The 27,397-nt window shown below is 37.4% G+C and overlaps 1 protein-coding gene across 8 annotated transcripts in view; it reads left to right on the top strand.

Moving 5' to 3' along the window:
• The window catches only part of LOC130252166 (uncharacterized), a 306,913-nt gene that overhangs the window by 172,364 nt on the left and 107,152 nt on the right, over positions 1–27,397 (top strand). For 6 of the 8 annotated variants that reach the window (XR_008840314.1, XR_008840312.1, XR_008840311.1 and 3 more), the window contains one exon: positions 9,574–9,636. The exons of the other annotated variants lie outside the window; for them this stretch is intronic. The gene's annotated coding sequence lies outside the window, so the exon portion shown is untranslated. The remainder of the gene's footprint in view (positions 1–9,573; positions 9,637–27,397) is intronic. 8 annotated transcript variants of the gene reach the window in all.

Here is a 27,397-nt window from a genome sequence, read left to right on the forward strand (position 1 = left end):
CAGCCATAATGTGGCTGCAAATAAAAAGTATTTGTTTGACTCTGTCAGAAAGAAACAGTTCATTGAAAAGAAAGCTACTTATATTAACAGCATTTCTTATCAGAAAAGGGGATCTTAAAATATACTGCCTATATATTTTCAACAAAGTTAATTTTTGTATTTCAAATAACTTTTCAGGCCTGTAAACTCTTTAGTGTATAAATAGTTCCCTCTCTACAAGTCAATAACCTGTAAATTATACATGTGTAGTGGAAGTAGGAGTTAAGATCCAGAGTCCTCTCTTCCCTGCCTTTGATCACTCATAGCCTGCTCAATCTTATAAGAAGGCTCTGTGCCTTTGATCTCCTCTGCCTCTATCTCTATGTTGTTCAGGTTATCTGGGGATGTTGATTAATTTGAAGTCTAGGTTTTCCTCATAAAATTAAGCCAATTCAAACTAAAAAATAGCTGCAAATGTAGGCATTTGTATTGAAAACACAGAAGTCAAAATCTAGAATGAATATTTAAAATATTTCAATGTAAGAAGTGCTAATAATATTAAAGTACTTTAAAATCTAGATTTGAGGGATTGTGCTGTTTGGTGTGAGATTATGTTGCAGAATCAAGAATTCACAGTAGGGAAATTGAATAGTGCTATATTTAAAACTGCTCTAACCATTTTTACTTCAAAACTACCTGATGGTTTGGTCTGCTGAATCAAAAACACACCAAGCATTGGACTATAATGCACATGTTCTGTCTTTTCAACCAAGAGCTTTGACCTGACCAAGTTTTTTCAGGCTAATAGAACTCAATCTGCTGGGAATGTAACCCAGCAAAGTGGATGCGCAGGTCCCATATTTTTCTGTAATTAAAATAAGAAAATGTGTGGGATATTTTTGGACATATGTACATATATATCTACCTGAAAAACATTCTGGTGTTTTGGAAAGTACTGTCCAGAACTGTAGGAATATAAGGACCTAGAGATGCATATAATTTCCTTCCTGAGATAATTATGTTACAAAAATTCGTATTTTCTCTTTTTGCCCATGAACTCTGCCATATTGAGGTGTCATTTATAGCAATCAGGGGATAGGTGACACACAGCTTGTTTTTCTATTTTTGGTTCAAGGCAACTAAGCAAAATGCTTCTCTTAAATAACATTTTATAACCTTTTAAGGTATGATCAGCCAGGTTTCATACATATTCATATGGGAAAGGTATGAAGTAAAAAAACCCAACTCTTTATCAGTGACAGATAAATCAATGGTACAAAGAACACCCCTCCAACATCCTTTATATTACCAGTCTGTAGGGAGCAAGAAGTCATCTGGGCTTTCTGCAGAGTTCTGTCTGTTCAGTCTCTGAGGATTTTTCCTCCCAAATCTTGGGAGAGGTTTGTTGTTGTGATGGTGTTCTTTGCACATGTGCATGAACTCAACAAAGCATTTTTGGAGGGGATCATTGGGATGGGAGTTATACTGGGACAGGTTGAGGCACTAGGCATGCTGCTAAATCAGGAATCCATAAAAGTTTCTGGCTTCCATTCTGGCTATACTTGTCCTTGTTTTGAAGAGATGTTAGGAAAAGAAGCAGACATTGCTTAATTTATCACAAGTAGAAGGCATGTAAGGAGTTATTTGCTGTTTACCCTCTTTGCTAGCTGATTCTCTTTGTGCACTGTCTTCCTACTCTAGTGGCCAGGAAATATACTAAGATATCTTCAGATCTCCATTTTCAAAGGTGGTGGTCAAGTTGGTGCAAACTGTGTGGGTTGAATTTAGAAATTATCTAATTAAAGGTGGTACTTATGGTTCAGTGCAGTGTACTTAACACTGAGCAATGTCAGGTATTCTGTGCTCAGTACAGTAATGTTGTTTCTGAAAACAAGTTAATCTTTGGTTCCTTTGCCTCTAGAACTGGCAAAAACATTTAACTGCCATGCTACCCAGGAATTTTGAGGACTGATGTGCTAAAAACTTTTAAATTTAGGGGAAAATAAAAGATGTTTCAGATTTTTTCATCCACTGAATGGTGATGATAATGCTCAGTCCTATTTGCACTTAGACCCAGAAGTAAAGTAAGTGTTTTTCTACATCTAAGACTGGGTGTATTTGAGGGGATTGGATGTTTTATCTCTTTCTGTGAACTTAATGTTTCTGGAGTAACAGTAGTGAAATAAATTGGAGCTGAAACATGTTGAAGGAAATATCTGTGGCAAAGCTCTTCCCAGCACCAGATTTGGTTTGAGAGAGCACCATGGCATTTCTGCCTGTCTGAGTCTGTTGCTTGTGGAGAAAGGGACATATCTCTTTGTGCCTGAATTATCACCTGTGAAAGGCTAAGTTTTTCTAAGGGATAGTGAGCAGTGACAGAGCCTGGTTTTTGCTTGGGCCTCACTATAAATTTGTCTCTAAATTATCTGTCCTGCAGCCATGCTGTTTATTCTACCACAACTGTGCTTCCCTTGAGGAAGAGAAGGGTGTCTCCTGTTTGCTCCTGGTACTTTCTTTATACCATGTAAGAGCTACTGGGAAAGGCTCATATGAATTTTCAGTAGTGGTTTAATTTAATTTTATTTGTACCCTTTGTTATTTATGAATATCTGCACACTTAAGGAAAAAGCTAAAATCTTAAAAAATCCACTAACAAGTCTTTTCTTCCATGAACAAGAGTATTGCATGTGTATTATTCAGTTTTTTAATTCTATGTATCTTAATCCAGTAGCAAAGCAGAAAGAAGGTTGTGAAGATCTGGTACCCAGCTATACAGCCAAAAGTTAAATAAGTTTCAAATAACACAGTGAAAAGTTTAGAGGAGAAGGAGTTTGAAACAAAATGGTGCATGTAAATTTCAGAAAAGGGAAAATTGCACTTAAATTTAAGAGGAATGACATCTCTGGCTCTTACCACAGAGCATCTTGCTTAAGTCTCTTAATTCGGTGCCGTTAACCTTAAGGCAGAAAAAACAGAAGGCATAGTGCCATTTGGGGATAAAATTAGAGTAGCTAGCAGATGATAACTTTTAATTTGCATGCATTTTACAAATAATTTTTGTCACCTCTATACACTAAGGCCTTTAAGAATGTGATCTGCAGAGCAAGACCATTTAGTTCTAAAGTGTTATAGAATGTTAAAGTTATCCAGAATTGTGCAATATACCCAGTATTTGGATGTCCTCTTCACTTTATGCATTTTCAACTTTTAACTTGTAGTTTTAAAGTTTTAGACTTGCTGGTTTTGTTTCCACATTCAAGAACAGCCATGTAAAGAGCAGAGATTCCCTTCGTACCTCTACCTCCATAACACATGGTTGTTGTGTTTCTTTCCCATTCTCTGTCAGACTTTCTGTAATATCTTGTGTGAGTAGCCATGCCCAGGGAAGACTGATTTTTTCATTTCCCATTGTTTAGCCTTTAACCTGAGAATTTTGATTGTTCTGTGGGAAGTGAGTACAGTACAACTATATTAGTTTGTGACCAGAAACTCCCAACACAGCACAGGTTTCCTGTCCTTCTTGCCTTCCTCTTGCTGCCTCCTGAGCACCCTCTTCTCCCATGGAGAGGCTGTTTCTGTGCAGCTTCCCTCCACCTGGTCTCCCTGCCTCCCCCAGCTGTGCATGAACAGGGCCAGGCACTCCCAAGACACAAGTTCTTGGTTCCCTTTGTGTTGCCCAAGAATTTGTTCACAGGCAAAGCACTCTGAGGTTCATCTACATCTCTAATTGTTGTCAGACACATATACATGAGATATTTTAACAGCTTTTTAACATCCTTCTTGAATATTGGTGAAGTCAGTACTCATTACTGAGGGCTAGCCACATGTTGAAATGTTTTTCTGCACGTGGAAAATTAAAAAGACTGTAGGATGCTGTGCCTGACAACCCTCAAAAGCTGCTGCTCAGATTTGCCCACTCCAGACTGTCTATTATTTTTAATTATGGGCAAATATCCTTCTGAGATCTGAAAGTCAGACTGTTCTCTTGTCCTTTTTACGTATCACCACAGAATAAAAGTAGCAAATTTGAACAGGATATTTGTTCATTGTTGTTTAGTTGAAGGTTTCTACTCTATTCTAATGAAACCCTTAATTTGCACCATGGTGTAAAATGCACCTGGTTACATGGGTTGTTCAGTTTGAGATGTATTATGGCCTAAACATTTTTATGGTTAAAGGTAAAATGTAAGATGGGATAAACTGAACTTGAGTCCCAGGTGCTCCATTAAAAAAAAAAAAAAAAAAAAAAAAACAACTTAAAAACTTGGTTTGATTTTTGCTCAAATCAATAAGGAAACTACTAAAGTGATATAAACTGAATCTCAAGTTTCCGTTTCTACATAACTGTTAATTAAAGACATTTGGCTGAGTTTCCTGAGATTGGAAAAATTAATTTAGTTCTAAATAAGCTCAAAGATATGTTATTAAATTTCAAAGTCCTTTATGGAAGAATCCCCTCTTGTATCTTTCTTATGGTTGAGAGGTAATGACACGCAGAGTTTGTTTATGGTCCTTGGAGGTTGGTGAGATCCCTGTGGTCCAAACCATGGGTCTTGTGGCAAGTAGCTGGAGTGATAAGCAACATTTCCACTTACTGGTGGCACCTGTTCAGCCATCTCTAGTTCACAGGGAAAAGAAAAGGATGTCTGGATTCAAACCCATGCACATGACATTGCAGTCTGGAAGACTCTTTGGGAGAGCTTGCACCATGTTTACACTGCATCAGAGGTCTTTCCTGCAGCTGCTGGCCCTTGAAAACCTCCAAAGCTGGCAAAGAGGCGAGCTAAGCCATGAACTGACTTTCTGGGGCCACAGCAAGTTTCTCTCCCCACCAGTTGGCCAGAGCAGGGCTGACCACACGTGCACTGGCTCAGCAGATGGAGCAGGGTCACTTCCATTCCCTGATGTTGTATCCAGCACCTCCTCCCAGCCCCTTGCCACTGCTGGGCTGTAGTGGCTGTATTTTTTCCCCATCCTCTAGGTCCCACCAGCACTGCCAACACCACCTGTAGAGGCTGTCCCAAGTGTTTTCCTCCTCCCAGTCATAGCTGCCTGACCAGGAACCTGAATTCCAGCCTCCAGGATGTGCCAGGAGCAAGGCAGGGTGTGACCTGTGCTGTCAGGCTGCCACATGAACTGTCCCAGTCCCAGCTGGGTGACAGCCCCAGGACTTCACTCTGAGGGCTGCACCATCATAATCATCTTCCTCTACTTCAAAGTCCCCTTTCTCACACTTCCTTCCTTTGGTAATGAACCTTCAATTTTCTCCAGGTAAACAAAGTGAAACTGGAAAGAACTGTAAAACAAAAGATAAAAGTAGCCAAGCTGGGAATGATAACACAGTGTCCCTGGGAATGGGTTCTCCTGTCCTCATGCTGCAGTTTTTAGACTGTTGTCTTCTAGTTTGTTTGCCTTTTCTTCCCAGATTTTAGCTATAAGGTCTCTATCATGCAACCTCCACAGGAGCATTTGGAGACATGCTAATACACAGAGAGACTCCTCCCATAACTCAATTTTAATTAATGGAAAGATTAGAGAAATTACCACATTTTTTAACATCGCTCTTTGCAGTTGCAATTAACGTTCATGGTGTAGAAACAGTAAACTCATTTGTTGACAACACAGAGCTAGCTCTGAGGTCAATTATTCTGTATGAGGTTTTCAGGTGCTGGGAGAGCATGTGCTTGTTCCTCAGTAGGTTACGTGGTATTTTCCTTTGGAAGTGACATTTTACGTGACATTTTACTTTAGAACAATAGCTGGACAAAATCGAAATTTCAGGTCTGTAGCAGAAGAGTAATGTCTATTACTTAGTCTATTTAGTAACTTGCATCATTTATAAATTCTGCCTGATCGCCTCTCTTTTCACAAAATCCCATTTAAACGCGATTTGAAGAAGGGAGGGTGCTGACTGTTTTCAAATGTGCTGGTTTGCAAACTTGCAGACCAGCTGTCCTACTCACTGGTGAAGATAAGAGGGCTCAGATGAAGAGTTTTGTGCTGCTGGAAACAGAAGCAGTTTTCTCAGGAGATTGCTTTGAGGGAGATTGCAGCAATATTGCAGCCCCTCTGTTACTGGTGGGTATTGCTGCATGCACGTATAATTTGTGTTAGATAAAATCAGGAAGTAATAAAGACAGGTAAAAAGAAAGGATGAGAGATCTGCTATGTAGGGTTTTTTTCTTTATTTATTTTTCTTTGGAAGAAAAAAATGTCCAGGGGATGCCACATTAATTTGGGGAGAAACGAGTGCTGCTTTAAATCAGAAAACTTGTGTGCTTTATTTTGGGAACCATTTCAGTATGTTATGAAGGAAAGTTGCAGACTAGGCATGTTTACTAGACCTTTAATTGCTACATTTAGGAGAAAGGCGCTTTTTTTTTTCCCTTCTACCCTCCCCCCTCCCCTTTTTAACGACAAGAAGCCAGAGTTTGCTGTGCAAATGAAGCAGGCTTTGCAAGAATCAGATTCACTTTGGACGACTCTTCACATTCCTCGTCATCATTACATTAGGCAGCACAATTCCATCTCTGGTTGTTGGGCAGAAAAAGTGGGCAGCCTGCCAGGTAGACGTTTCCATGGCTCCCAACCCCCAAAGGTGATGCGTTTTTCAGCTAATTCAATGAAGAGTGGGCTGAACTTTGGGTATAAACTAGACAATAGCTGCCTTCGCAGTATCAGCAGAATGGTTTATGGGAATGCACTCCACATTTGGCAGAGCATCATGTGACCTTACGGCTGAGATTTTGTGATGGTGCCAACGGAGACTTGGAAAGCGGTGCCCGTTCTGACTTTTTTCCTCTTTTCTTACATGGCTCAGAAAATGGTGGATCTTAATGCTTGACTTTAGCCAGACTCAGCAAGCGATTGAGCTTTGAAGCACAACTTTGCCTTTATTCTGGCTTTTTTGGCACACCACCAGGAGGCTGTCCCTTTCACGCCTGATAAATTCTGCTTCTTATCTCCAGATAGAAAAAAGAAAGAAAGAAAATATAAGCAGAATAATTACACTTCATAACTGCATTTTAGAACTACACGTTTGATTTTTTTATTGGTGACGTGTAGTTGAGAGCAGCCCTCCTGAGTGTCTGAAGGATAAAAGTTGTTATTTTTTTTTTATTTTTCTGGGTTGTTTTTTTGGTGTTTTTTTTTTTTTTTTTCTTCCTCCTGTTTAATGAACGGGCGTTTGAACTGGGCAAACGGGGCGACAGCATTGAACATGAGATCATTGCAGCCTAGTGTAGCAAGCTGGCACCCTGCCTTTTCACCCCTTTGCTCCGGCACATTTGTGCAATCCCCATTTATAAATGGGGCGAGGTGAGTTTCCTGGTCTCTCCCCACCGCTGGTCCTGGGCAGGCAGTTGCGGCAAGGATTGGTGCAGCTTTTGCGCAGTGCTTTGTGCCTGGAATTCCGAGAAGAGCGGGAGAGAGAGAAGACAGGCATCCTGGTCTTCTTCCGAGAAAGAACAGGAGCCCTAAGAAGAAGAAACAAATCTGAGTTTGTCCTACATACAAGAGTACAGGGGAAAAAAAAAAAAAAAAAAAAGTGACTCTCCTGCTTCCAAAAAAAAAAAAAAAAAAATCTGGCATGTTTCACTACAGAGGCATCAGGACGTGTTAGAGCTTCTTAAAGCAGTGTAACAAAATGAGCATAGGAGATTGTTTCTTTAAGTAAAAACAAAAAACAAAAAAAAAAAAAAAAAAGAAAGAAAAAAGAAAGATGGAATTTCTTTTTTGTTTGTTTGCTTGTTTTTTTCACAATTGCTCACATAGCAGTATTTGGCACTGGGTGAACACGTACCTTTCATATCAGGTATAGATTCTGTTTCTTTTTTTCCTCTTTTTCTATTTTTTAAGCTGTTTTAAACATGTTTAGCAACTGAGTTCTTGTGTATTAATTTTAATGTAGTCTTCTCTTCACACTTTTTAAAACTAACTTTTTGGTTTTGATCTAATGCTGCTAAAAATAGAAAGTAAACAAAAAAACGAGGGTCTGTAGAAAAAAGTGGTTAGGCACATTTTATCTTAGCTAAGCACTGGAGTGTTAATGTTACATTTACTCAGCCTCAGCTTTGGTTATCTCTAAGAAAGTTGTGGGTATTTAGATCTGGTTGCTAAGGAAATTAAATTCTTTTTTTACAGTGTGACTCATGCTTTCAGTTTCTAAAGGGGAGAAGTGAAAAAAACCGCGTGTTAACCAGCAGGAAAGGATCGCTCTTGTAGCCTGTATATTAAAGTTGTTACTGAGTTAATTCAAATATGAGTTTCTTACAGTTTGTATCTAAATCCGCTACAAAGAAATCAGTGTGATAAGCACTGGAATAAAAGGCACATTATTGGGACATTCATGAAGCACGCCTGGTTTGCAGCCAGTAACAGTAACTATTTTAAGATATTTGGAAAAGCAGCACTTGTCCAGGAATAGCTGAAAACCGTATTTAAGATACCCATTCAGGATGTTTGTGATCAGTGCATGTGCAGTTAAAGTAAGTTTTGAGCATATGACGCTTTAGTAGAGCCTTTTACTTAAGGCATTTGTCTGTCTGTGGTAACATATTTCTAAGCAATTAGAAGAGTGTGTAACTAAATTCATTCTGACTGGCAGATTTTGAAAAGCTTGGCCAAATCGGTGTTTTATGCAGTTGGATTTTTTTTCCTTTTTAATATTTTCCTAGTCTTTTTAATTTATATTAAAAATACAGATGTTCTCAGCTAGAAATGACTTTGAAATTACAGTGTCTCTTTCATTAGAAACTCTTACATTTGGTGTTTCTTTTAAAAATGTTCATAATATGTGTATCTCTAATAAAAAGCTTTATAAATATGACTTTATGAAATAGGACTGTTTTAACATGCTATTCCCTTTTTATACATTACTGAGTAGAGTGCAATTTCTTAGATTATATGCTAATTTTGCTACTTTATATTTTTGTTGTTCTGCAATGAATTCTGGGAAATTGCTGAATGGAGACCTTATATATATGAGACATACACCTCCATATACCCATTTTGGAACATAAAATGTTTCTTAGATTTATGGTGATCCTGCCTTCCCAAATAGTTTGTTGGAATAGTTTTGTTTGTCATTCACACTTAGCCTGTTGGGAAACCAAGGTTTGCATTTGCTTAAAATAGCTTTTCAGATTTCTCTATCTGGTCAGACAAATGACTATTTCCCCCCTCTCATAAGTTTTTTGCAAATGTTTCTTTATTTAAGCCACTTAGTTTATGCCCGTATTTTTCTGAAGTTCCGTACCAAATTACCTCATTGTGTTCACGGCTTGATAAAAAAAAACCTCCCTTTTGTTAAGTTTGCTCCTTCTCTTCTGAAATTCCTAATAAAAATTAAGTATTTGTAGGTTGAAAAAAAAAGGCTAGAAAATAGTAAAAGAAAGAGTCTCTTTTCCAAATCGTGCATGTTCACAGCATGACTTCTCACGAGGAGGGGCGTCAGCAGTGTCGGGTTGATATCTTAAAAGCATAATTACTAATTTTGTGATGTTTCATGTTCAGAAAACACTTCACCTAAAACAGATAATGCAAATTCTTTCTCTCACTGTTTTGTTTTTTTTTTTTTTTTTGCTTTTATTTTAGTGAAAGAAAAATTAAAATGAAAAAGAAAAGTGAAGAAGTTAATTATTCCAGATTTCAGCGAAGGTAATACAGTGATCTTAAATACCTCTTTTCTTTGTTGGTTGGTTTTTTGGGGTTTTTCTGATTATACATTAAAGCTATTGGCAAGAACCTGTAGCAGTTTAACTTTTTAAAAAAAATTTCCTTAAGACAGCCTAGAGATATAATTTCGGAGATGTGTTTTAAACTTTTGCTCTCGGTATTTGCTGTTGGGAATGTTGCAGATGCACAAAAGATGTAGCTTTATACTCTATGTTTACATGAAGCTTAAGGATTAACTGAAAAATCAAAACATAATTTGTTCTTTGGTTATGCCTAGCAAATATATAATATATATAAGACATACATTTACTAATATACTCATATTACTAATATATTTGTAGTACATATATCTACTTTTTACTATGTAAGTATAATGCAGTGACCAATTATGCTTCAAATGTGGAATGTATCTTCTGTTCACAAAAACGAAAGAAAGTTGGATTAGAAATTTTACAGCACTTATTAATCATTCAGTAAGTTGTATATGCAGTCTGCATACTTATTTCTGATACTAGGATACATATTCTAGTTTGAGGGCTTGTCTCTACGTATTGTCTTCAGTGTCAGCAGAAAGCAGTTACCTTCTGAATGCTGAAGTGTTGTATAGAAAGTGAAAGCAGGTTTAAAAGGGACTTTTCTAGAAAATTAATTAAAGTTATATTAAAATGCAAGAGGGTATGAGCATTCAAGTTTTAATCCACTAAATTAGAAAGAGAAGGGAAGGAAATACAATAGCAGAATTAGGACTATGGTGAGAACTAGTGGAAGGAAGGCATTAAAATTTTATTTATCACCAAAATTAAAGGACCTTTATATGGTGCCTGGTTTTAAAATTATACCTGTATCTCATGGCAGTATTTTACAAATTCCTTCACATTTATGTTGTTACAAGTTATTCTGATATGGCGGGTGTTGTGCTTAAAGGTGCAGTGTTTGCCAATGCTTTTGGTTAGAGTATAAAAGTTATAAAACTGTGTTTGTGTGTCACCTTTCTGAATGACTGGGTTTTGACCCAAAGGAGCTGTTTTCAGTGTGTTGTTTAGGGTACCCTACATTCACTGCGGGATAATTTTTATTGGATTGCTTGCTGGTCACAAGAAGGATGGATTTGTTGTAGGCGTTAACCTTGAAGTTTTGCAAGATTGCATTTCCACTTGCATTCTTATTACTAGGGAATTGCATGGATAGGAGGGTTGGTGAATAAAACCCACAAACTAACTTCTTTGCTTTGATTAGTGGCTGTTGTTTAATCAAGTTATTGTCAAGCAGTACTTTAGTTGCTGTGTAATGTGAAGAAATAGCTATGAATTTTTCACAATGTTGTATGAGAGCAGCACTCCACTTGTTACATCTCAGATTTGGTGGGGTGAATTTTATTTTGAGTTGTAGTATGATATGAGCTCAGACACAAAGGAAAACCTGTACTGCTAACTTCTATGTCATGTCCAGCTATTGATTCCAGTCAAGCACACCATAGTCAGATGCAAGTTGGGAATTGAGAGTTCATCAGGAAGGCAAAGAGGGCACAAAAGGACATTAGTTCCTGCTGAAGACAAAACAGTATCTTGTTGTTAATCTGTTAAAAAAAGAAAAATAATTCTTCCATTTTCAATAGAAACTAGTCACAAATCTTAGGCTTGTTTATTGCCTCCACCATTTATGCAGTTAAGCTTGGAGGAGCCTTCTTTGCAATAGCTGGTAACGTTTTCACTCTAGAGTACTCGTTCTCACATCGCATGGTATGTTTGTTTGTTTAAAGTCTTCCCTGAGAGGAAACCCTAACCAGCCATGCCAATTGGCATAAACCCGTAGATCCGATCTTGTGTTGAAACGCACTGCACAAGCTCGCTTCTATGGGTCTGTGTCAGTGTGGTGATCTGGCAAAGCTCCATGCAGCACCCACTGCAGTGGTGCTGGACAACAAGCCCCAACCAGTGTACAAAACCATGTACTGATTTTGGAATTCTTCTCTTGTCCATCGCCTTCCAACTTGATTGAGGGATTTGTTCTTTTATAGGTTGCTTTAAGCATCTTTGGCTTAATATCTTATTAAAATTTAGAAGGAGGTGTGAGGGAATCATAGGGTTTCCAATGAGGGAGTGAAGGACATAAAATTTCCTGGCCTTATTAAATATGCCATTCCACGGCATTACACTCAGAAAGAAAGAAGCTATTTATAGTTATTGTAAAGTAAGACCAAATACTCATTTCTTTCCAGAAATGTTCTGGGCTTGCATCATCCCTATCAAATATGTATGTATATATATATACGCACACAACACACGTATATATCTTTATACATATGTAAACAGGATAGAACAGAAGTTCTACCTCTGCAGTAGAAAAATCAATCTAAGAATATGCCTTATTGTCTGAAAAGTGGGGAATAACTGCAGTTGAAAATCTCCCCCCATGGGAAATATGTAGGCCAGTGGCTGCTGTCACATTTCAAAGAAAGGCTGAAGAAATGAAGAAGACTTTATGGTCACCGTCGGAAGCTGTGTGCATCCGGGTTGAGGTAGTAGGTTGTATGGTTTAGAGTTACACCCTGGGAGTTAACTGTACAACCTTCTAGCTTTCCTTGGAGCACACTTGAGCCATCGAGGAATTCATCACCACTTTAATCTGATCAGGGAAAGTATGCAAAAAGGTATTGTTTCATGGCTGTACATAATGATCACTCTGAGGCTTTATTGATGTTGAAATAGTCCTGATGACTTGATTATTTCATTTAAATCCTGTTATGAACAATGCTGACACACTGCCTTAATGGACTGTGACTATGTACTGCAGACACTTAAGGAAAGAATTATGATTATTATTTTAATTCCATTAACATGAAAGCTTTAAAAGTTATTTTGGTTTATAAACTCAGGAAAATACTAAGTATTTAATGCTTTTTTCTTTCTTCAGGGGATAGCTTGTCCTATATTTTTTTATTTTTGTTGCTGGCACTATATAGATCTACTTTTTATATAAAGGAAAAGAACATTTCCTTTTATCCTTAAAATACTTTCCAAAAAACATTGCATGCCGCTGCTTGGATAGCAGTGGCAATGCCACAAGTTGATCCTGATCTTCCCTGGATTTATGCTATTATTTCTTTGTGCTTGAAGAACTCAGTGTTATGAGCACAGATCTAAGTCACCTGCAGGTCCATCTGTGTTCCCACCTTCCTGTGACTCACTGACCCAGCCCAGCCCCACTCTGGGGTCCCAGCACCTGTGTCCTTACACAGCACATCAGGCCAGGGTCAGACCCGACCCAAAATGCCCTTGTCTGTTTTGGTCCTTGATTCATCTTTCTAGCTCAGCAGGACTTGGAGAAGTCACACTTCCTGTGCAAATGGTTTCCAAAACACTGGAAGCTGCCTCCAGTGTCAGGTCCCAGGACTGGTGCCTCCCCCCACGTGGGATGGATGCCATAGACAAAATTATCCCTCCTCAGTTCCTCAATTCTGGTGTTCTCTGTGTCTGCATGCTTTTTTTTTTTAATTTTTTTTTTTTTTTTTTTTTTTTTTTTTTTTTTTTGCAATACCAGAATAAAAATATATATATATATCTAAAGATCCCAATCTGACAATCTGACTCTGGAGGCAAAATTGGGCTTGTGGAGGTTTCTGCCCCAATTTGTGTGACCCCATTTCATTCTGGTTTGCAGTCTTCCTCATCCTGTCTGGGAGAAAAAGAAAAAATGTCCCTTATTATGTACATCCCATGAGCAGGGATCCTAACAAAGATAGACAAAAAGAGTGAGTGTTTCCACTCCTAGAAAAAGCTATGGACCAAGAGAGAAAAGATCTGTGCCTGTATATTCCCCAAGATTTTTTTAAGTGAGTGGAACTGACCTCAAAGATGAGACCTCCCCAGCGAGATGGATAGAAAACATTGCCAAAGTCAGAGCATCTGGACCAGACAGTGATGCTCATTCCAAAATAGTTGGGAAAAAGTGATACTGTCTTTTTCCACATACTTTTCCATAAAAAGTGAAAAAAGAGTATTATTTTCAAGAATAATATATCATTAAAGACAGCAATAGTGATAATTTTGCTGGAAAGTGATTTAAGTTTTTTTCTGTAAAGCAAAAGAGCAGAGCAACACCCCTGTGGTGTTGCTGTCAGGGGCAGATCAGACTCCTATGGGATGAGGAGAGGGTGAAATGTGACTGTTCCTCATAGGAGTGAGGGCTCTGTTTCTGGAGCTTCCATATTACCAGCAAACAGTCCGTTTTAAAGGGTATTTTGAAGCCCTGAATTTCTGACTTGACTTTTATTGGAGGTGAACATAACAAGCTGTTTGATATTTTCAATGTTTAGTTGTTTGCATCAGCAAAGACAGTTAAGAATGTTTCTCTTAAGTGGATTTGAAAGTTGATTGTATTTTGGTTGTGTTTTGTTTCCATGAATGTCTATTAAAAAAATAATTTTCTCACAGGTCCCTGTGTTTGTCTCCTGTCAGCTTAAGGTTTACCTGAACCCTTCTCTAGATAAGGAATAACAGGAGGAGATGAAAATGGGTTTAGTTTATCTTTTTAACAGCACTTATTTTCAGTGATTAATGTGTGTGATAGGAAATTGGTAAAGAGGATCTGCATGACAGGTGGATCCAGACTGAGTTTTAAGTCTGTCTTAAAGTATATGGGACAGAGAGGAGATGAGGTTGGGTGAATCAGAATTGTTCCAAGCTGATGGAAAATGCTTAAGGGAGCAGTGGTTAAATGGGAGGAGAGAGGGGAGATCTCCATCAACCAGTGAAGCCTAAAAGGGACCACTCACAATCTGAGTAAAAACTGCAATATCTTCTGTGGATTCAAAAAGACTCTGGTCACCAGTACATTTTCTTTTGTTATTTTAATTTTTTTCTTTCATGGTTTTCTTTCATAAGTTCACTGGAAAGAAACATTGTGATTGCTGGTTTCTGCCAACAGAGCAACAGGTGTTCAATCCTTTTATATTAATTCTTCAATTAGTTGCAAAATAAGAGGAATTGTTTATACTAAGCTGAAGTGAATAGAAATGACTGATGCAGAAAATGTGGGAATATTTCATCTGTCCTTCTAAGGCATGATAAATTTGTAATTCTATCAGGCCAAGTTGCAGGTTGCTATGCAAATTTTCGTTGCAGCATCACCAGCTTTAATGAATATACATATTCTCTATTTCTTTCTCTGTTCTTTAATTTAGTTTTTTTTTCACCCTGCAATGTGCAATACATTGTTTTGGCAAGTGTTATCAAGTTACGAGCAAAAATGAACGAGACTGTGAGGTAATTTTGAAGCGGATTAAGGTAGAGAATGAAAAACAAAGGGAAAAGAGGCTCTATTAAGAACAGCTGGATGGAGTTAGGTCTTCTGTGATTTCATTTTAAAGTCATAAAAGATATTGTCTGTTTTAAGTGAAGTCTGGCATATTTTACCTTTGCAGTGTGGTTGGAATATGTGTGTGCATCCTAGGCTCAGCATTGCACTGATGTGATGCTTCTGTAGGAAATAAATGCACTTTGTGATGTGGCTAAACAGGGATGGGTTCCAACCCAGGGCCTATCTGAGAGTGTTTGTTCCTGTAAGTAAAACAGAACATTGTCATTCTTGTGCCTGTACTTTGCTTCTTGCATTTGGAAAAAATCTCTGTTAAGATATTCAGGGAAAATCTGGATATCCAATGGATCTGCAACTCTCTGTTGTTCATTTGGGAGACATGTACTCAGGGTTTCACAAGTTTGGTCCTAAAGACAAGCTGCAGAGGCACTGACCCACCCAGCACCCTTTTGCTTGCCACAATTTCCTTGGAAAAGATTAAATCTGATCCATGGTGAGCCCTGATTCCCCACAAAGGAATTACAACACTGCAAAAACCAACTGCAATGCCAGGTCCTGCCTGTCTTAAGAGCTAAGTCACTTCAGGGAGCTGGGGAGAATTAGTATTTCCTTCTGCAGTCCACAGTGTCTTTGTCCAGAGGCACATCCAAAGAAAACAGAGTTAGATGGACATTTCTGCGTTAACAACCATGATTTGGAAGCACTGACAGAGCTTGGATGTTTTGGGCACAGCCATTTTGAGACCTTTCCCTGTACCTAAGCTGCTGTTTATTATTATTATTAACTGTTATTCCAGTTTATCAGAAGAGGTAAAGCAAGTTATTACTAGTTTTGTGCTGTTGAAATAGCACAGAGTAGTCAAAAATATTTGAGCAAATTTCTGGTTTTGTTATTCAACTCAGCAAAAGAAAATGCTGAGTTTCACTTGGTCTCATCCTTTGTTTAACTTCCTTGTCCTCAAAACAGTTGAAGTTCTTTAGATATTTTTAGGCAAAGAATCTGTTAAAATATTTAAAAGCAATCCCAGAAAAGGTTTTCCTCACAAATCTGTCCCTTAAACATGACAAACAGCCTCTAATAATCTCCAAAACTTGCATATTGAAACTCTTCAGCAAGAGACCTGTGATAGGTTACTTAACTGATAAAGTGGGAATAGAAGTGCACTTGAAATTTTTCAGATCTTTTGGATGTGGTTTCTCATGACATTAAATTATCTATTGAAACCAACTTCTGATATTTTTTAATAAAACAAGCATTCAATACATATGGCAGGCCCTGTTTAAATGTGGGTATTGATTTTATAGCTCAGTTAAATACAAGTTTGAAAAGCTAATGCTTTTGTATTACACAGTACAGAAGAATGAATTTGTTTCAGCTTTAGCCTTCACATAGCAAAAATATTTACATCAGAGTGATCTTTTCGGTAGAGTTTAATTTTCATAAGGCTACTGGATATTTCAGTTGTAATTACTTGTAAAATATATCATGTATAGAAAAATTTCAGGCTAATTTTGTTTTTTTTTTTTCTTCATCTCTTCTTCCATGCCACTTCTAGAAACAGTAGGAGCAAGACTCACATTGATGAAGTCTTTCACAATCTGAGCAAAAACTCAAAGATCAGACCTCTTTTTTTTTTTTTTTTTTTTTGTTGTTTCTAGAATGAACCCTCATGCTTTCTAGAACCCTCATGTTCAGGAATTCCTTTCTTCTTATCCCTTCTTCTACAAATATGACTGGCATGGTATTTGATCTTACAGCAAAATAGGCATGGATCCCTTTGCTCTGTGTGGGCTTTGTTGCACCTCCTTTTGAATGGAAAGATCTCCCCTATAAACACCTGTACTTGGGGGTTTTCTGGATAAGGTAGTTGTCTGGCTTGAATAAGACTGGCACTGATATGCACCAACCATTGCTCCAAAAGCCTCATTGAAAGGTCACAAATACAAAACAGAAATTAATCATTTTTTTCTAAGAGTTAGAACAGCCTTGTGTGCTGCTTCGCTTTCATGGTTGGAAAAAAGGGAGTGGTGCACACTTTTATTTTCTTGCATGTGGTTAACAAATATATATTATGCTTGTGCTGTCTTTATCTGAATGTTTTGAGCCACCTCAATTAAACTTTATGTCCATGGTTGAGAGAGATTTATCCGGGTTAATCTGCGGTTTATCTGCAAAATGCAAATCCCTTCCTTTTCCTTTTGGTCTCCACACATTTTTCCACTGGTCCTTTTTTGATTTTTCATTTACTGACAGCATGATAATCCTGGCAATGGATGTAGAACATTGCAGATATACTGGCAACAGGTATGGATTGGGAGTGCTGATGGCTGGAGAGAAGAATGGGATTGCTGTCATGTTTATAAGGTTAGCAGAAAACAAAGTTTACTCAAAACATATTCTCTTTTCTGTCATGACTCCTCAGTTTGGGAATGAGAATAAAGCTGTTTATTACTATCACCTTTATGGGTCTGCCTTGAGACTGTGGAGTTGAATTTGCTCAAACTTTGTGTGACTCTCATTTTTCCAAAGCCCCTGGACAATAACAGTACTGTAAAGCTCACTTTTCCCTGACAAAACCCAGCCTTGTGGTTAGTGCAATATCAAAGCAGATTTGCATGTCTAAGAAAAGATAACTGTCAGTCACACATATCTTTATGTATATTTGCTGTTGGGGATTTTTACTTGGCACTACACCAAAATGAACAAAAGAGCACAATCCCAAAATTCTCCATCTCAGCCATCACAATTGGTGTGCTGAGACAAATTTCTTCATTTCCCATGTTAGGAAAAAACCATCAGATGGGAACTTGACCATGATAACTTCACTGTTGCTTGAAAGAACTTTGCTTTAGACTATGGATAGCACTTGGAGCATGCTAAATCCATCTAAATGGCTGGTTTCCTGGAAAGTTACACAAAAAGATGTTCTGCCTGGACCAGGAATTAGATTCCATGGTAGCCTGTGACCAGGAGAGATGGAGGCATGGCTTGAAAGTGCCACTGGTATTCAAGTGTCCTTGACTGAGGATCATTGGCTGCTATTCCATATCACAGCTTGTCCAGCAAATCTTGCACTTTCAGAGAATATTTCCATCTCCACCTTTTCAAAAAGCTGAAGTGCATTTAATTAGTACAACTGAAAGGGATTTATTCCATAAGTTCCTTGAACCCACAGATTTGTCTGTGTTGGAAGGATAATTTTTTAGGGGTAGAGTTTTTAATAAAGTAGGACTGATATTATGTTGAGCTAAGTTGTTTGAGAGCTGTTGCTGAGGCTGACATCCCTGTGAGAGGACATCTTTGTGAGCTGGGGGACAGGGAGCAGTGGACCAATGTACTCAGCTCTATGCTAAGTAATGTTCTTTTGTCCAAATGTTAACATTAGGCTAGATTTTTCCAACAGTATGTATTTTATGTATGTATGTATGTATTCACTTCTAATTTCTTCAGCTCTGCTGCCCATATATATTTCCATGTTGAGTATGGTAAGGAGCTAAGCTCAGACCCCCTAAATCATGTGTTGCACTTGTGTCTCATCACTGCCTGGATAGGAAGGCAGTGTCTGAAGATTCCCAGCCTCTGCTGTTTACAGCCCACACACACTTGGAGACGAGGCTGCAGGCTCGAGTCCATCTGAGGTACCACAGCTGGCAGTTTGGCTAGGGAGGTTTTTGCTTGAGAAAGTATTTTTGTCTTTAGGCAGCATTTACTCAGGATGTGACTTGTGAAGTACGTGATTCCTGTGGTGCTAAAACATTTTGCAAGTGATTATTATTAAATATTGAAAAGCCTATTGGTCTTAAATGTTTATTTTCTGATACAGGAAGAATTTAGATGTATTTTTATCATTATTTTGGTTTTGAATTATAGCTGTAAAAGAATGACCAAAATGTAAATTTTAGTGATGAGTCTAAGAACCTAACTCATACTTAGTGCAATATTTTGAAGCTATCCTGCCTTTTTTCCCAAAATATCTTGGGTATTTAGGAGTCAGCATCCTGTTGATTTACAACATCTGGGCAAGTTTTAAAAGAGAAACCTCAGGTGCAAGGCCATTTTTACAGCTCTTTGACCCAATGACAGGATGTTAAACATATAAAGTGGTTGGAGCTGCCTCTAGGTTGTGTTTCTATATGTGAGACACTTTAGCATGGAGTGCCAATACATTCTTAGCAGCTTTTATGAGATAATAGCACCTTAATTTCTCTCCCCTGGCTGTAGTAAAGAAAGGCAATATAAACAATGCAGCCAGAGAACACAGGCACAGCCTGCACACCTGATACTCCTATTGATGTCGCTGCCAGCATCAAAAAGGGGACACAGGACTCCTTTGCTCCCCTTGCCCTGCACTGTGGGAGGAGTTGTCTGCCGTGGGAGACAGTGCTGTCCCCAGCCTCCTGTTTTTAGGGCAGTACTGTCAGGGAATGCTGCCAGGCACCCTGCCTCCATCCTAGCACCAGCAGGCACCGTCCTGCCAGGGGCACCGCTGTTGGGGCAGGGGTGGCTCTCACTGGAAGGAGCTGCAGTCACCACCCTGCCAAGGACAGGGATACACAGAGTCGTGCCCAAAAGGAAGGATTTGAGTGCATCATTGAGTCAGTTTGGGTTTTTTGGCTAAAGAAGTCCGGGTGTTGGTCTGTGGAAGCAAACAGGCGGTGTGCCTGCTGAATGCACTATTTATTAGCTGGGTGAGTGAGCTGCTGGAAACACCAAAGCAGATGAGGGCTGGGACTCAAGGCCACGGAGCTGGGCTCACACAGCTCCCCAGCCAGCAGCCAAGGACGTGGGAATCCTCACCAAGAGAGCCCTCCCCGCCTGGGAGTCCGGAGAGATGTCGGGCTGTGCTCATCTCCAGCAAGAGATGTTGAGTTAAGGATCCTCCTCATACGTGAGGACAGGCTGTTGTTTGCTATTGTGTAATTTGATTTGACTCTAATTTAACGACAATTCTTAGCAGGCAACATGATTTGCAAGGCTGATTTCAATTTTTATTGATTGGGCCTTTAATTTACTTGGACTTGCACTCAGGAGCTTCATCGGAGATTTAATGGAAGTCTGCAAAAACAGCTTGGTAAGGAATTTTTTGATGGAACTTGAACTCAAATGATTCAATAACAAGTCACTCAGGTGCAGTGTGAAAATATTTTAAGAAAGAAAATTCTTAGTTAAACTTAACTTTTTAAATAGCAGATTGGCAATTCCATTATTTAAAACCTTTTTTTTTTTTGGATTCTTGTGGATTTTTTTCCCCTGAATTCTCACACCCAGTATCTATTCAAAGGTAAATTAAATATTTCAATATTTACAATGGGCAAATGCATAAAGGGGACATCTTGGAGATTATAATTGCAAAACTTTCACTGAAAATAAGTAACTTATAACTTCTCAAAATCTATTATTTTATTAATTAGTAAGAAATTTACCAAATGCAGAACAAATTCTGTAAAAGCTGCAACAATCTCCTACTTACTTTCATGCTGCAGGTATTTTTCAATGTAAAGATTCAAAGCATAAAAAACAGATTTTATTATTTTAAAATCTACCATTAATTTTATGAAGACAATATTTATTTTTTAATATTTAAATATTATTATTCATAACTTTTAAAAATTAATACTCCAAACAGTGACAAGCTAGGAAGAGGTTAATTAATGATAATTTTTGTTACCTTTTCCAAAACTAAACCTTTGCACTTGAACTAATGAATGAAAAAAGCAGCAAGAGACACAGTGTATCTGTATGTGAGGAGGAAAGGAATAGGGAGGATGAATTATTATGTGATAAGAAGTGTAAGAGGATGTAGGAGAAGGAAGGAAGGAAATTGAAGATGCACATGGAATAAGAGAGAGGCTACAAGGAATGGAACTGCAGTCACTGTTCATTGGCACTTAGAGGGGCTCTGGGCATGTAGGCACAGGAGTTCAGGAAAGTGTAAGAAAAAAAGGAACTTGAAAAATATGGGGAAAGGACATGAGGATGTTGTAGCTTCACATCATTGTGCTTCATCCACATTGGTCTGTCTTGGTAACTGTGAAATATTAGAAGGGAAGATTTACAGGTAAAGCTTCATATTTGTAAATAAACAGAATATTCCCTCCTGGGAATAAGCTTTTGTATTTCCTGGTCAATTCCTATTTATTTTATAAGCAGAAAAGCCCATTATAATATATAAATTTGGAGGGCAGTAACTATGAAAAGTACTGTCTGAGGATAGTACACATTTCAGACAGATTGAAACCATCTCAAAATTATCCCCCACTACTGAGAATTAGGAACCCAAAAATACAAATCTACAGATAAACTGAAAATCCAGAGCAAAGGCACCCAGATAACTCTGACTAATACTGACACAGGCAAGATAGTAATGATGCTGGTTAGCTCAGTTCAGTCTAAGACAACAAGCACTAAATGTGATTATTTCATGGCCATATTCTAACTGCACAGTGACATCACAGGGGAGAATTAACTCCTGTGTGTGCCCTTCCCTTGGCGCCTGCTCGGTGAATTTGCGTAAATGAGAAATATAAAACTCCCAAAAGCCTGAATCAAAAACCATAAGATAATACCAGCTTTTATATGAACTGCAATTAATTTGCAGCCTGTTACCACAAAAGTTAATTTAGGGAAATTCCTAGTTAGAATCAAGAATGTTAAACACTTGTGTGAATGAGAACAGTATGTGCAGTGGTGCTAGAGGCAGCAATATTTCTGATTCAAACCATGCACTGAAGAGTTGCTGAGAGTCCAGAACTTCTTTCCCTATAAAATTATAAGAGAATGAAGTTTGTTGGCTGCTGATCGCTTCCAGACACAGAATGATGGTCTATTAGTCCTTTTCAGAGTGTAATAGCAGTTCCACATGACACAAATTAATGGAATATCTCATTAATTCCCTAAATGTCACTAAACTGGTCAAGTCATAATAAGTTTCCATCTCCTTGAAGTAAATTTAGCTGCTTCCAGATTTTCAGTTCTGTGAAAACATCTGCAGAATATGGAATCTGTTAAAACAGCAGGGTCTTCATTGGGAGATACCATGATCTTAACCTTTTATTGAGCTGTTTCTGTGAAGGAGATCATCTTATTCAGCATCCAAAAAGAGCTTGAAGATTTGCATTCAAGCTTGTTTTGAGGAGAATTTGTGCCTCTCTGTTCTATACATGAACACTAATTTCACTATGCAATAAAAGGAGGAAATGTGAATATTTATGGTATGAGATGAGAAATAATATTATTAGGTATTTTTAAATTTGAATTTTGCATCACAAGGTTATTTTCTTGTTAGATGAAATGGCCAACCAGTAAAACAGGCTTTTGCTATGGTTTTGCTATGAAATGGTGATTTGTTCTTTGCCTTAATCTTCATGTAAGCTTTCCTCAAAGCTTTTGTTTTAAACAAAAAATAGTGTAACACAAAGTGAAGTGAATCATATTCATAGGCACTTTTGTGAGGGAAAAAAAAAAACAAACAATAATGTCTTCTAAAAGACAATCCCAATTTACTAGATAGTAATTTCTTATTGGAGAGAATTACAGTAATTTTACAATGTTTTTAAGATTGTATTAGAGGATTCTACTGACTTGTCTGATCATCATCAGTTGTTTCTCTTCTCTCCATTTGATTGAACCACAATATACCAGTCAGGTCTCTATTTACTGTTGTTTTCTGTCAGTTCATTTTATATGCTGCAACTCCAATGCAGCTTCCCATATGTGATGTTACATGTTTAAGACCTGATAGCAAATTTCTCTCTGGGTGAAGTCTTGAGTGAAGATTTATTGCAGAACTAGTGATCTTGAAAACAGGATCCCTGCATAATGAATAGTGTTTATTAATATAAGTCTATAGTTCAATTAACGTATATTAAATTAGGAAATAGTGAAAAAGTCAAATTCTCAAAATGTTTTAAGTACACTGCTTTCATTTATGTAACTTTTTGCTCATGGCTTTTCTTTTAGAACGAGATTAGATCCTCAATAATTGAAATACCTTGAAAACCAGGAAACCTCACTATCAGAAGAAATAAATAAAATCCTTGATGATGTTAAAATATTCAAATTAATTCAGTCCCAGTCACTTTTATCAGTAGGGTCCATAGCATGGTATTGGAAATACTGAAAATGTAACTACTTTGTAAAGTGCAGTAGCATTTGAAAATACTTGTTCAAAAAATTACTGTATGGCTTCAGAGCTACAGAGGACTTCAGAAGATTTAAAGCTGCTTTAAACTTTAAATGTGTGGATTGAAACAAATGTGTATAAAAATATTTGACCAATACTTAGGAGTGTTCATTAATGAGAGCAGGCTCATTGAGTTCTAACTCTGTGAAAAGAAAGGGAGCAAGAGCATTTCCTAACACAGAGATGTTAGGGTTAGATGTGAGGGTTTTGTTTATTTGGGTTTTTTTTTATTGTTTGGGGTTTTTTGTTGTTATTTTGTCTTGTTAGGTATTTTGTTTGGTTTGGGGGTTTTGTTTATCTTCTACAACATTAGTCTTGAAGATTTGTTAAAGAACCTAAAAAATTATTTTTTTACATGGTGGTAAAGTGATCTAAACAAGAGATTATAAGGATGTAAATTCATGTAATTTATACTAAAATTTAGAATCTTCATGTTTCTTATGAATTTAAAGCTACTTAATAAAATACACTGTGTTTGTTCTGGGATGAAATTTTCATTATATAGTTTCACCAGTTCATTACTTTGTTTGTATTAAAGTTTCTTCATTTATTCTTAAATAAGAACAGGGTAAATGATAAATGATTGAGGGAACATGGTGAATTCTTGTTCCTTCTTTAGCCTGAGAGCTTTTCTGTAAACCTGGAGGTAGGAGTTCCCCCAGATATCAAGAAATAGTTGCATGCAGACAGACCATAGTTGTGTGCTTTATGGAAATAGTTAAGTGAACACTAAGTAAAGAGCATTATTAAGGAAAAAAGCATAGAAAGTGTACAAATGAAGTCATAACTATGCCAAGTTTTTTCAGGGACATAATAATTGTTCAATTTAACGTTAAATAAAAGTTAAATGGAAAAAACAGAAGTATTTACAAAAAAAAAAAAAAAACCAACAAGTTGCCAAGAGAAATGGGCCTTGTTGCTAGCAGTATGAGTAGTCAAGGGGAAAAGAGATATGAATCATTAATGATCATCTATTAGACAAAGAAAATTATCCCATGATCTTCAACTCAGTAATCCTAAAAGTCTTTGTACTTATGTGTCTTAGCATCTTCAGAATAATATAGTCCAAGAAGTATAAATATTAGTGTTCATTTGAAACTGGACATAACCAGTTCAAAGTAATTCAACAGAAGAACATGAAGGAAAAGGGAATAAATTTGAAATGGAAAGCATAATGTAAATCATCTTTATAATTGTTCACCAGATAATGCTTGCCAACTAGTTGTCTGGACTGTTGCCCTTTTTGCTAATCTATATATTTTGTCAGATAAAATATATTATCTAAAGGTAAGCCAGCTTTATGTACAGTATTTCAATGGCATCCACTTAAAAATATTACTATCAGCATATGGAAAAAAGTAAATCTATTTATTACCAGGGCTACAAGCCACAGCATTTTGAGAAATTCAATGTATTCACAATTTTCAGTAGAATAAATATGATGCACCTTTAAGTGATATGCATCCATGAATAGGACATTGCAATTATATTCATCAAGTGTTAGGGAATAGTTAGAAAAACAGGCCAATTCACAATCTTTCAGAAGTCCCTCCTCTCCCATGATAATCTCACTGAAGTCTTTAAGGGCATTTGTACTTGGGAAAGCATTCAGATTTGCTTTGAAAGAAAAGGTCCTTGTGTCTTTCTCCATTCATATACCTCTATTTAATAGTTTTCCACGGACAGCTTCTGAAAACAGGATGTACCCAGGAGTGTGACATCCTTTTGTGACATGATACCCACGGTGAAAAGCAGGAGCTCAGGGCAATTTAACAGTTTGTCTGAGTTTGTGCTAGATGTCACTGTCAGGGCTGGGATCAAGGGTTGAGCCTTCTGGTTTGCCAAAACGATGACTTGTCCAAAACACATATTTATGAAAGTCCTTTCTGGGCAGTACATTAAAGGCCCAGTGCCTGTGTCCTGAGCTAAAGAGCACCATCTCACAGTTTGAAGGCTATGTATCACGATGGAATGTGTTTTCTCTATCAGTGTGATGTTTTCACATTGTGTTTTATAATGTAGTAATTACACAGCTTGCCCCACAGTTCTTCTTGAAATTAATGCATCTCTTGTATTCAATAATAACACACATTTAATAAGACTATTTCATTGTCATAAATATTAAAAGCTGCATAATATATGCACATATAAAGACTGCAGTAATGAAGGTGTTTAAAATAAACAACACCAATTGAAATTCAAGTGCTGAAGCTCACTGGATGCTGCAAGTAAAAGTAGCTATACAAATAAAACTAAAATTGCCTTTGTTGCTCTTCATTGTCTAAGAGGAGAGGAACATGGCACATGAACAAGGAGGGTGAACAGTGATGGGAAGTCCAAACGTTTTCATTTAAATAATCTGCAGCATTGACTTTCCATTAAGAAACCCGAGGAAATGCCCTTGCCGACAGCATTTGACTTCACCTGTTCTGTGTCCTCTGTGCCCTGGCCCTTTTTCTATGGAAAGGACCACTAGACCTGCCAGACACAGCCCTAAGAGCTCCAGGTCCATCTAGGGAAGAACTCTGCTGTGGAGGGAAGCAAGGAAATGAAAATTAGACTGTTTTCCAGGCAAACCCTGAGGCTACAGAAGCTCTGAGTGTCCCAGGCACCGCTGGACAAAGCCCAGCCATCACTATGGGAGCTCATGGGCAGCTGAGCATCCCCTGCTCACACCTAGGCAGACTCAAAGAGACAACTGAGTTATGTGAGGAGATGCAGAGCAGCCCAGGATAAAAGAGGTTCAAAACTGGATTAAATTCATTTTACTTCCACTTGCCACAAGGTGTGAATGGTATGTTCTGCACCTTAGGAATGAGAAGTTTAAAGTATTTATGTGAACATTGTTTTCTTAACACTTTAAAGGATGTGGTAAAAAAGCCCTAAGTAATCTCAAATTGCAATATTCAGATCAAATTTTAAGAATCCCACAGCTGTGAGGGTAGTGTTTGACACTCGAGTGGGAAAGGGTTTAGGTGCTAAATTCTCAGTTCAAGATTATAAAAGTAGAAGTTCAGAAAGGTTAAGATCAAAAAGTGTCTAGGAGTGTGGATTTATATTTATTTTTTTTTATTTTAGTTTTTTTTTAATTTTATTTTTTATTTTTATTTTCTTTATTATATTTATTTTATTTGAGGGACTTTGCTCGTTATATTTGGATTCTAATGTAATTAAGAGGTCTCAGTCTAGTCTGTGAAAGTGATGCATTAAAGAAATGTACTTTTTAGAAAATGAGATAAACTATATAAACATTTCTTATTTATATGAGGTCACATTTTAGTTTCTCTATTGAAAAATCAAAGAGTAAAGACTCTTCAGTTCTGAAGAATTGAATAATAGTGTGACAAGTTTCCAGAAAACTGTTACAGATTAATCTAGTGATGTATATTTCTGCACAATAGGAAGAAATAGAGACTGGGAATTAGAGGAGGCTCTATTTAGAGTGAAATGCTAATATCATAGTTACAAGGTCTTTTTTTGGAAAATATGTTAATTCCTCACTATTCTTATAGATCTTTTATTTGTGCCTTTTCTTTTTCAAACCAATTATTAGAAAAGAAGGGAAAAATTAATCAGTCAACATAATATTTGGACTTCAAAAATTTTCTCCACAGGAACAGCTGTTAAGGAAGTTAAGTAGTCACTGGGGGAGAGGAAAATCCTCATCATGAGGTGAAAATGGCTGGATGACAAAGTCTAGAGTAAAAATATATATTTGTCCTGCTCTGTGACTGAAGGATTAGAGTGGGCTGCTCCACTGCTTCATATTATGATATTTGTTATTTAATACATGGAAATAGTGGAAAGAAAGTTAGGCAATGAGATGGCAGCACCTGCAAATGTCACAATTAGCTGGGTTACTCAAATCCAAAACACAATATGAGGGGAACTTCAAAAGGGAGCCCTGACACCTACAGCAGTGGATGACATGATGTAAAAAAAAAATTCAAGAGTATGAAAGCTAGCAGGCAGTGAAAGAAGTAATTTGAACTATTTATGACCTCTCTTGGGTTCTAAATTAATTTAGAAATTCCAGAAAAGAGATCAAGTCATTGTGGACAGCTCAATAAAACCTGTGATCTCAATGTTTCATCAGCCTTTTCCCTCCCCTTATAAATTCTCCAAATAAAAGGATCCTTTCACCACAAAACAAGAATCAATGGCAACATGATCCTGTCTGTGCAATAAACTACATCCAGTACAGCTGATAGCATATAATGCAGCATCGTCTCTTATTCTGACTGC

The sequence above is a fragment of the Oenanthe melanoleuca genome, chromosome 1 (genome assembly GCF_029582105.1).
Source record: "Oenanthe melanoleuca isolate GR-GAL-2019-014 chromosome 1, OMel1.0, whole genome shotgun sequence".
In the NCBI taxonomy this organism is placed as follows: domain Eukaryota; kingdom Metazoa; phylum Chordata; class Aves; order Passeriformes; family Muscicapidae; genus Oenanthe; species Oenanthe melanoleuca.